The sequence below is a fragment of the Narcine bancroftii genome, chromosome 3, assembly GCF_036971445.1.
Source record: "Narcine bancroftii isolate sNarBan1 chromosome 3, sNarBan1.hap1, whole genome shotgun sequence".
Taxonomy (NCBI): domain Eukaryota; kingdom Metazoa; phylum Chordata; class Chondrichthyes; order Torpediniformes; family Narcinidae; genus Narcine; species Narcine bancroftii.
In genome coordinates, this window is record NC_091471.1 from 135540218 (window position 1) to 135550978 (window position 10761).

The 10761-nt window shown below is 39.8% G+C and overlaps 1 long non-coding RNA gene across 2 annotated transcripts; it reads left to right on the plus strand.

Annotated features, from left to right (window-relative positions):
- Window positions 1–89: 89 nt before the first annotated feature.
- Window positions 90–10513, plus strand: LOC138757599 (uncharacterized). Of its 2 annotated transcripts, XR_011353721.1 has the most exons (6): window positions 90–178; window positions 285–420; window positions 532–601; window positions 3111–3494; window positions 4317–4381; window positions 6892–10513. It is a non-coding gene; the product is annotated as an uncharacterized lncRNA (long non-coding RNA). The 2 variants fall into 2 exon arrangements; XR_011353720.1 differs by having other exon boundaries at window positions 3111–4381.
- The last annotated feature ends 248 nt before the right edge of the window (window positions 10514–10761 follow it).

The window sequence follows — 10761 nt, forward strand, 5'->3', positions numbered from 1 at the left end:
CTGTGACACGCCCCTCTCTCTGTGACACGCCCCTCTCTCTGTCACATGCCCCTCTCTCTGTGACACGCCCCTCTTCTGTGACACGGCCCTCTCTCTGTATGAGGCTCATCCTCTCTTTGTGGGATATTTCCCCTCTCCACTGTGACATTCTCCCCCTCTCACTGCTCTCTGTTTTGGGGTTAGTTTTTTTAAATTGTGACTTATTTTTCCGCTTTTTGATTTTTGTTTTTTTTTTAAATTGTGTCATTTTAATGACTAACTCTTGATTTTTTGTGCCTTTCCAGATTTGAAGATGCCTTCCCTGACCCGAAATGCCTCATTTATTTTTTAATTTATCTATGTGTTTATTTATTTATCATAGCATCAGTACATTTTGCTGTTCAACAACTGACACACTATCCGGCCCCCTCATGGTAAAAGGTTGTCTGCCCCTGTTTTAGCTCATAGTTGATTGTCTACTGCCACTCATTAACCAAATTTGTATGCACGATTACACTCTAACTACTTTGATTTGGTGTCCAAATTCTTTAGAGTGGGATTATTAACCTCTCAAGATTCTTCAAGAAGATGATCAGTTGTCAGAATCCACAATGCAATGAAGGTGAAAGTTCCAGTTATATTCTATTCATGCTGATATCCAGTGAACAATGACAATCCAGTTGTGCCAGAGTTCCCTACCATGCTTATTACAGCAACATTTTCTGTCTTGCGCCAGTTCACTTAAAACTGGAGACCTGTCATTGTCTTGTCCTCCAATCTCTTTACTGTGGGAGATCCATTATCATCAATTTTTATCACATTAATATTGAGTTTTATGGACAGCAAATTTTTTAACACTGTGTTTTACCCTTTGCTGGCAAAGGGTATTGTTTCAAATTTTCTGCCCTCATTTTTAACATGCTCCTTTAGATTTTGAAAACATCATCATCATAAATGGTTTAGTAGATCTGGTCTGTTCAATATGCCATTGGTTCGGTCATTGGTTGGACTTAATGAAGGCATCCCTGACTTCTTCCTAATGGCTAGCTGCTCTTGTATTCATTTCAAGCCAGTCTTGTGGGCATTATTTTGGCTGACATTTCATTGCCATACTGAAATGTACTGCATTGCCAAGGCACTATGAGATATTAAACTAGGACTGGATCTGCTTTCTCAAGTGCATGTACAAGTTCCAATTATGAAGAGGCATTCTCCGAGGTTGAAGCCAACATGCACCATTCAAACAAGGACTAAATTAAATGATTAGTAACTTTTATAAACAATGTAAAAAAATTACTTGAAATGTGCATTTTTTATGCTCATGTTGGTAGACCACGCTCATGTTTGCAGTTCAGTTAGGTCAAAAATCAAAGGTTCCTTTTATTGTAATGCAATAATACAAAAAATGTAATATACATGATCTACCAACTTTTGCCTGCCGTAAAGGCAAACAAAGCATTGTTGTGAGCAATGCCTGGCCCCCCCAATAATACAAAAAAAAAGAGAAGTAAAACGAGCCCCTTTAGAGACATCGAGTGACCATGGATTCACCTCCAGCCGTCCTGTACCCTCTGCAGCCTCAGAGACCCCTATTCAATTCATTGGCAACCTGAGTTCCAGATCCCAAACCTCTGGTATGATCAGGAAGCCTTCAGCATTTGAGGCCCTTCGAGAGCCCCTCTTGCCCTCAGAACCCTCTTGAATCCTAGTTCTGATATCTCTTTCTCGTGAGCCAGTCTCCAGCAGTCTGCAGACTGGTGTTAGTCCTTCGACTGCAAGTTGTCAGCAGACCGCAGCCTGTGTTAGTCCTTCGACTGCAAGTTACCAACAGTCTTTGGCCTGTGTTAATACTTCTTCATTGAGTTTATAATTATGTTAATAGAAATTAAAACCAAAGGCATATAATTGCATATGTTTCATTAAAAGCATTGATGCAATCATTCCATTGTTTATTTCTGGTAAATTGCATTCTAGTACCAACCTGACTATTTCTCATACTGGGTGTTGATATTTATTCATGGCCTTAATTGCAGTCAATACCAGTGAGTAAGAAAGAGTTGGGAATCTCAGGTAGAATTATTTCACTGAGATGATGATGCAATTTGCATGCATAGTCTCAGACAATAGCAGATACTCACACAGCCTTTTAGAACCATCTGGATGAATAATTGAATCACCAAGGCATAGTAGACAACTGACCAATTGCTGGTAAATGGGATCAGAATTAATAGGTACATGATGTACAACGGGCATATGGTGGTTAAAAGAGCCTGCTTCTGTGCTACATGACTCTGTGACTCTTTTTGCATTACCATAATGAGAATTGTTGGTGTTACATTAGACACTGAGACATTAGGGGCATTTAAGAGAGAACTAGAAAGGCACATGGATGAAAGAAAAACAGAGGGTTATGAGGTAGGAAGAGTTTAGAAATATATAGGTCGGTACAACATCAAGGGCCATAGGGCCTGTACTGTGCTGTCATATTCTATGCTCTTGTAGTTCTTGAGATACGAGATAGAAATCTCAACAGGCAAGATGTGGAGAGGATGTTTCCTCATGTGAAATAAGTACTGGGGAACACTGTGTAAAAAATAGTAGGCTATGTATTAAATAGAGAAAGGAAATAATTTTAATTCTGTCAGAGGCTCTTGAGTCTTTGAAGCTCCCTTCCTAAAAGTGCAGTGGAAACAGATTTTTTGACTATTTTTAAGGCAGTCATAGATAGATTGTAGAAAATCAGGGAGTGAAAATTTATGGGATAGGTTGAAATGTGGAGCTGTGGTTACAATTAGATCATTCACAATCTGGTTAAATGGTAGAGTAGGCTTGAGGGACAGAGCAGGCTAATCCTGTTCTTAATTTGTAAGTGTATATGTTTGTAGGGGTGTGGTTTCCTCCTGTGGCCAGTGAAACATGCAGAGCTGGCACAGACCCCAGCATATGCTTTCAAAATTGGACCCAATCCATTGGACAGCTCATAGTAAAGAACCAATGTCATTCTACAATTTTACATGTATCTATCAATTAACTTGATGTCAACACTTTGATTCACTACTTTGTTCTTGTGAAATTTCAAAGAAATAAAAATAAAGAATTTACATCATTCTTTTTTTAACCTTTTTCTGCAGGTCTTTAAATATTGAGCAGAAGAAAAATAGACAATCTTCCAAACATCTACTTGAACCACCTTTGTTTGGTTGTAAAATCAAAGTCAGGTCAACAATTGATGGGTCAATCTTCGAATATTCTTCAATCACAAGAAATACCTGTGTTCATATTCTTAGGCAGGATTCTGTAAATAGATACAAGTTGGCATCTTACAGCACACACAGAATTGAAATAAAATTTCTACATTTACTCAGGGAATATTCCATGGATGCTCTGATCAATGATTAGAGGAAGGTCAAAGAGTAAGTCTGGAGTGAAACATGAAATCTGCAGATGCTGTGATTGTAGTAAAAGCACACAGAAATGCAGAAGGAACTCAGCCGGCCTCACTGCATCCATAGGAGGTAAAGATATTTTACCAACATTTTGGGTCTGAGGCCTTCAATGTATAAGCAAAAAACAGGAAGGTGTCTGGATAAAGATTGGAGAGAGAAAGAGGAAAAAATGGGAGAGGGGGAGGAGTCCAGAACAAATTAACAAAAGGTGTTAATTGGATATGATGAGGAAAGGTGAGAATTGATTTTGTCTCCTAGCCCACCCTTCTAGGAGCAGGAAAACTTACCGAGTACACTGCACTCGGGCACCTTTCCCACTGCATCATGATTTACCTGTTTAATTGGCATCCTGGCATTTTAAGGGGGGGTTCCATCTCCAGTGGTGACAATGCGGAGCAGGTTGTGCTTTCACACCATCAGAAGGAGATTAGTGAGTTAACTCGTCCCAGCTCTGATACTTTCTCCACCAAGGGTCAGAGCCAGGTTGAATTTAACTCTGTCTGCTTGGTTGGGCCATTTTACACCACACAATTACTGGAAATGGGTCTACTAAATTAGCCAGTTAATCCATACGGAATTGGTGGTGTGAAAGGGGCTAGAGAGAGACTCAGCTCAGGGAAAGGCAACAGAGGGAAGAACAAAGGGGGGCAGGGGTTAATGGAAACCAGAGAAGTCAATGTTAATGCATCTGGTTGGAGAGTGCCCAGATAGAAGACAAGGTATTGTTTCTCCAATTTGTGTGTGAAGGTGGAGGGGGCCAGGACAGATGTGCAGGTAACAGAGGATATGCAGGTGAGGGCCGAGTTGATAGTGGTAGAGGGAAAGCCATGCTGTTTGAAGAAGGTGGATATCTGTGATCATCTGTCATGGAAGACTTCGTCCTGCCAGCAGATCTGACGGAGGTGGAGTAATTGAGATAAAGGAAGAAAATCCTTACAGGGAACAAGTGTGAAGAGGTAAGTCTTCAAGGAAGTTGATTATCGTAAGAATAATGTGACCACAACAGCTTTGATTTTCCCATCTGTGATTGGACGCTATTCCATATACTCATCCACTTGCTCATACATGGACTCAAACTTGAAGGGTGGCATAGTTGCAATACTGGTAGAGGTGTTGCCTCACAGCTCGAGTGGCATGAATTCAACCCTCACCTTGGATACTCTCTGTGTGGAGTTGGCACAATCTGTGATCAGATGCATTTCCTCCAACATCCCAAAGACAACATCCCACTGTAAGTCTACTCAAAGAATCGGTCACTGTAAATTTCTTCCAGTGTGCAGATGAGTGATACAATCTGGGAGGAATTGATGAGAATGTAGGGAAAGTAAATAATTGTGTATGTTTAGTGGATATTCAATAGTCATCACAGGCGCAGTAGTCCATAGGGTCTGTTCTCCTTGAAGGTCATACAGAGGCAGAGTTGTGTTGTGATATCTATAACACACAATCTTTAGTTGGAGGAAACTTTCTGTTCTAAATATCAAATGACTAGTTCTTGTGTTTCACTGGCTGATTCTCCAAAGGTTGCCCCAAAATTTGTCTGGCCATCAAATGTGCCATATGGTCCAATCAGTATAATGCACATGGTAGATTACAATATGCTGATGTGATAATGTAGCATATTTACTGCTGTTAACCAACCAAAGTTCGCCGTTGTAAGTGACTAGTGGGATTCTGCAGGGATCTGTTCTGGAACCCCTGTTCTTTGTGATTTTTATAATCATCTGGACCTTAACAAAGATGACACGAGATGTTGTGGATAGTGTAGATGGATACCTTAGGTTACAAGAGGATATAGGCAGGAGGCAGAGTTGGGCATAAAACTGGCAGATGCAATTCAATCTGGATAACTGTGAAATGATGCAACTTGGAAGATTGGAATTGAAGATGGAATATATAGTTAGTGACAGATACTTAAGTAGTGTGGAAAACACAGGGATCTCTCAAGGTGGCTGTCCAGGTTGATAGGGTGGTTAAGAAGACTTATGGCATGCAAGTCTTCATTAGTAGGGAGATTGAGTTCAAGAATCAAGAGGTAGCAGCTCTATAAAACTCTGGTTATACAACACTTGGAATATTGTATTTAGTTCTAGTCCCCTCATTATAGAAAGGATGTGCAAGCTTTAGAGAGGGTGCAGAGGAGATTTACCAGGACGTGGCCTAGATTTGTGAATGTTTCTTACAAGGCAAGTTTAACAGAGATAGGGCTTTTCTCTTTGGGGCAATGAAGAATGAAAAATAACCTATTAGAGGTCTATAAAATCATGGGAAACATATAAAGATGGACAGCCAGTATCTTGTTTCTGGGGTGACAGTAGAAACACTAGAGGACATATGTATAAGGTGAGGGGGTGAAGCTTAAGGGAGATGTCAGGGGTAAACTTTTTACACAGAGAATAATGGGTGCCTGGAATACATTGTCAGGGGTGGTAATGGAGGCTGGTACAATATGAACATTTAAAAGCTTCTTTGACAGGCATATGGATGAAAGAAAAATAGAGGGTTTTGGGTATCAGGTAGGGAAGGTTTAGTTGTTGAGTAGGTTTATATATAAGGGGTAAGCACAACATCATGGGCTGAAGGGCCTGTGCTGTGTTTGTAATGTTCTATGTTCTCTTAATTTTCTCAAATTGGCCTCAACTGAGAAATGGAGGAGCAAAAGCAAAAGAAAACGTGCCAATGAGTGAAACAGGTTTGGCATTGTCCTACTTGATTTATAGGAATTTATTGGATCAATGCTTGTCAATAGATCTCTCTAAATCTTTGTTAGACACAGCAAGAGGCACTTCTGGCACATGGGCACATGCCCTCCAAATATCCCAATTAATCTACCTACGATCCTCGTATGTTTTGAAGGGTGAGAGGAAACAGGAGCACCCTGAGGAAATCCATGCAGACACGGGGAGAATGTACAAACTCCTTACACTCAGCACTGGAATCGATCCTGGGTCACTAGCTCTGAAACAGTATTGCGCTAACCGCGATGCCCCAAAGTGTGTACAAGGCACATGACTGCAAATCATTTGAGAGTTTCAAAGGCAAAGTAACAGTGGAGAGATGTTGAACAGGCTTCTGATTCATATTCCCAATTTCATCCCACTGCTGAAGATTGATCCATTTCCCTCTTTTACATTCCTCATTCTTTCCCTTCATAAACTGCCTTCAGATGGTAGATTTGGGTGGATGGTAAATAAATATTTAAAGAGAATTTGGGTGTGCTCAGCTATGATCACGGAAACATACTCATTGAGGTTCTAATTCAAGAAAGAAAATTTAGTGGTCTTTTTCATGTCTGAGCCAAGTGGACTCTAACCAGAGTATTAAGTTTCTTTGGCAAGGGAATTATATATTTCACTGAATAAGCAATAATTTGATAGACACGACGCTTTATCATTTGATTAACTTAATGTCATTCACCTGATGCAAGGTTCCAATCTGAAACACTGACATTCCTTTGCCTCGACAGATGCTGGCTAACCCATTGAGCTCCTCCAGAAGTTTGTTTTTTTTTGCTGAAGAAATATAGACTATGCTTGAATCATGAAAGAGTTGAAGCAAAAGTCGGCTGATAATCTTCGTGGAAAACTGATGCTGCTATTCTCTGACCCAAAAGAAAACTATGAATGAGATGGGATCAGTTTTGCTGACAAAGAAAAAGCAGATCACCTGAATTAAATCACAAGTCCAGGAGCTGGCGAAGCAATCATTTGCTAAGATTTATTGTTTAAAGAGATTGAGCAACTATTCCATTGTGTTGTGTAAGCTGGTTTACTGAACACCTCTAGGCAATCCAATCAAAGTTTGTTGACTTTCAGCTATAATTGTTCCTCCAGGATGTGGTACATGCAGGTGTCCCAAACTACATGTTAACTTGCTAAACTGAGTAGGTAATGCAAACCTGTTTATTTGTTCAAGGAATTTAAAAGAAACTCCGATAATAATCCAGATGCATTAAATAGTGTTCTGTCATGTGGTAAGATCAACACTTTTAGTCGAGCCTGAAGAGATGACTTCTAGAATGCTGCCAACTCAATATTACCTGAGTGCTGAGATTCATTTTTAATGATCTGACACTTAGTTGTACACATGGTGAATGTGAGACATGAGGCACTTAGACAATAAGGCAAATCTTGTTGAACGGAGTTAGCTTCTCCAATTTGGTTGGAACTTCACTCAATCTCGGACTTCTGTGCATGCCTTGCTAAATGCAAGGTCCAAAACTGTCACTGAGTTTGAGTTCAACACTGATGATTGATAGAATATCATCTGTCGCTGAGCAAGACTTGTAATTCTGCATTTAGCACACAGTACACAAGCTGAGAGCTACTGACATGAGCCCTTCTGGATGGAGAGATCATGGTACTCAAGATATCATTTTGACATTCCTCCATTTGCCCTATAATACAGCAAAATCCTCATTATCTGCACCTGTGGGGATCGTAAATGTCAGATATGAGAATTTTCCGGTTGACTGAGACTTATTCTTACAATGTCTAATGTTTTAAGTATATACCGCTTAAAAGACAAAAGAGTGCAAAATGAAAAGTAATTAGAAAAAAAAATCAGCTTTGTAGTCTTTTATTATGTAATGTTCACTTTGATCAAGTAATTTCCATAACTTACAAAATTTAAACTCAAACCCCAATCACTGGCACTGCAACAGTGTTTCGCTAGCCACTACTTGATGCTGTCATAATTAACCCCTTCCAGCAAGTTTACAGATAAACCCTTACTAATATACTTAATACTAATAAAAGTAAAGACTCTTGACAGGCAGTGATAGGTAGGTATTTTGGGAGATTCATCCCAGTGGTGAGTGGCATTGACCGGCTCTTCACCCTGGTGACCCGGTCAGACCCTTGATGCAGCTCTACTCACCTCCATGCAAGTGTTCCGATCAGCCCCTTGGTGCACCTTCATTTAATTCAAACTCCAGTCACTCACGCTGTAACAGCAGTACACTAACCGTGCTGCTGTTATAATTGATCCATCCTTCTTCAAGTTTACGGATAAAGCCTTATTAATATACCTAATACTAATAAAGACTCTTACTGGGCAGGGATGGGGAGATACCGCGGGAGCGTTGCCTCAGCAACAATTGGGCTCGGCCATTTTATTGAAACACAACTTTCTTGTGGCAGGGCACGACTGGGGTGCTCCACTGGCTGAATGTTTTCTCCCAAGGCGTTGTGTGTTGCTTCGGAGAATATTTACTTTTACAGTTTTGAACTGTAATTTATAACTTTAGTAATTCTCATTTACAATTTATTTATTTCCTCAATTTTGAACGTCTGTTGTTCGAGTTTCTGGTTGATTGAGTGCCGGATAATGGTGATTCTACTGCATTTTTGATCATCAGATTTATGATACAGGAATCATGGCATGTGGCATTTTATGAAAACTAAATGGATGATACCTTAATTGACAAATGATCCCAGTCTATCAACTCCAGCAATAACTGGAATTCAGAAAATAACTGGAAATTCTGGATGTCCTCTCATTTTGCATGGAGTTTCCCCATGGGAAAATTATATACCTGAGAACCTTGACAATCAATTAGCCAGCTGCAAAGTTAAACAGCTTTGCCTCAAAACATATTCTAAAGTCATCTATTGAAATAACCTTCTCTGAAGGAAATATTTTAGTCATTCAAGAGAAGTAGTTATTAGGTTGCTGTATTCTCAGCTCCTTCATTCTCAGCCACTCTTTTTGACATTTCACTTGGATTTCAACGAAGCCTATGCACCCTGGGTTAAAAATTCAAATCTCCAGATAAAATTTGATCTAGGATTAACATATTTAAACAAAGTAAAATCTTTGACTCTCTTTGGAATCTGCTGGCTGCTACACAATGGATCTTGTTTAAATGAAGTCACCAGGTCTATAACACATTCCTGATCTGTGGCTGTTTTCTCTACAGCATTCTGTGGCAGCCAGAGCTCTCCACTTTCTGTCGTGAAACTCTAATCCAAGTTTCTGCTAACTGATGTTATTGACTCACTGTAGGGCACCATTGTTGGTTTTTGTCAAATCAGTCAGTAATTTATAGCATCAGTGAACCCAGATGGGATGGACCAGATGATATTTCCATGAGCAGGTTGTTGCTAAGCAAGTCTTGCTTGATAGTACTACTAATTAGCCCTACCATCACTTTGCAGAATAAGTAGAATAATGCAGTGAAAATTGGGCAGGTTGGATTTGTCCTGCTTCCTGTGGATAGGACATTCCTGGGCATTATCAGATAGAGGGCATTGTGTGAACAGTTTACCCAATGGTGCTGCAAGTTCTGGGGTGCTATTGTCAGAACATTGTCAGGGCCTTAGCCTTTGCAGTATCCAGTGCCAAGAGTTGTTTCTTGATATCATATGAGTGAACTGAATTAGCTGAAATCTGGCATACATGCAGGACCACTGGAGAAGGCTAAGTTGGATCATCCTCTTAGCTCTTCTGGCTGAGGTTTCTTAAAAATGCTTCAGCTTTCTCTTTTGTTTACAAGGATTGAGACAGAGCAAATTCAGAGTTGGCATCTTAAATATTCATTCTCCCATCACCTATACCCTGGCTATAGTTAAGCACACTCAACAAAATGCACGACAGAAATGGACCAAGACTTCTCCAACAGCACCTTCCAATGCCTTGATCTCTAGGAGCAATAGGGCATCACACAGGCAGGAATGTAAGGATTATTGTCACTTCACTGCCCTCACTTCAAGTCACACACTAGCTTGACTTGGAAATACATTACCATTCTTTCAAAGCTGCTAGTTCAAGAATTTGAATCTCCTTTCTAATCAATATTTTGGGAGTACTTACACCATTGCAGTGGTCATAGAAGAAGACACAGAGCTCATGACTGAGTAAAAGGCAAGCATGGACAATAAATATGGTTTGTCTTTGCTGATAATAAATAAATAAAGGCAGTTCCTGGGATTGGTGGCAATGCATGAATAAATGGTAATGCTCTGCAATTATTTATAATGGAAATAAACAATTGAAAATGCTCCCTTTTAAATATTTTTAAACTTGGTGAACATTTTAATTGGCATCTGAAGAGGCTGTCTAAATGTGTGATAAGACTACTGAGTGACTAGAGATAACCAATTAGCAATAAATTGATATTGACTTCAATGGTTTTGTTCATCTGCAGATTTTATTTCTTTAACTGAATACAAAACTGAAACTGATAAATTATCTTGGGTACATGACTTACTATATTAAGAATAAAAAAATTAGAAGGGAGTACAATTAAGGGTTGAGAGCTGAGTTGGTACACCACCGGTCTACTGCAGGGGGCAACATTTGTACTTGCAGGAGTGTAAGGGGACAGGACAACACC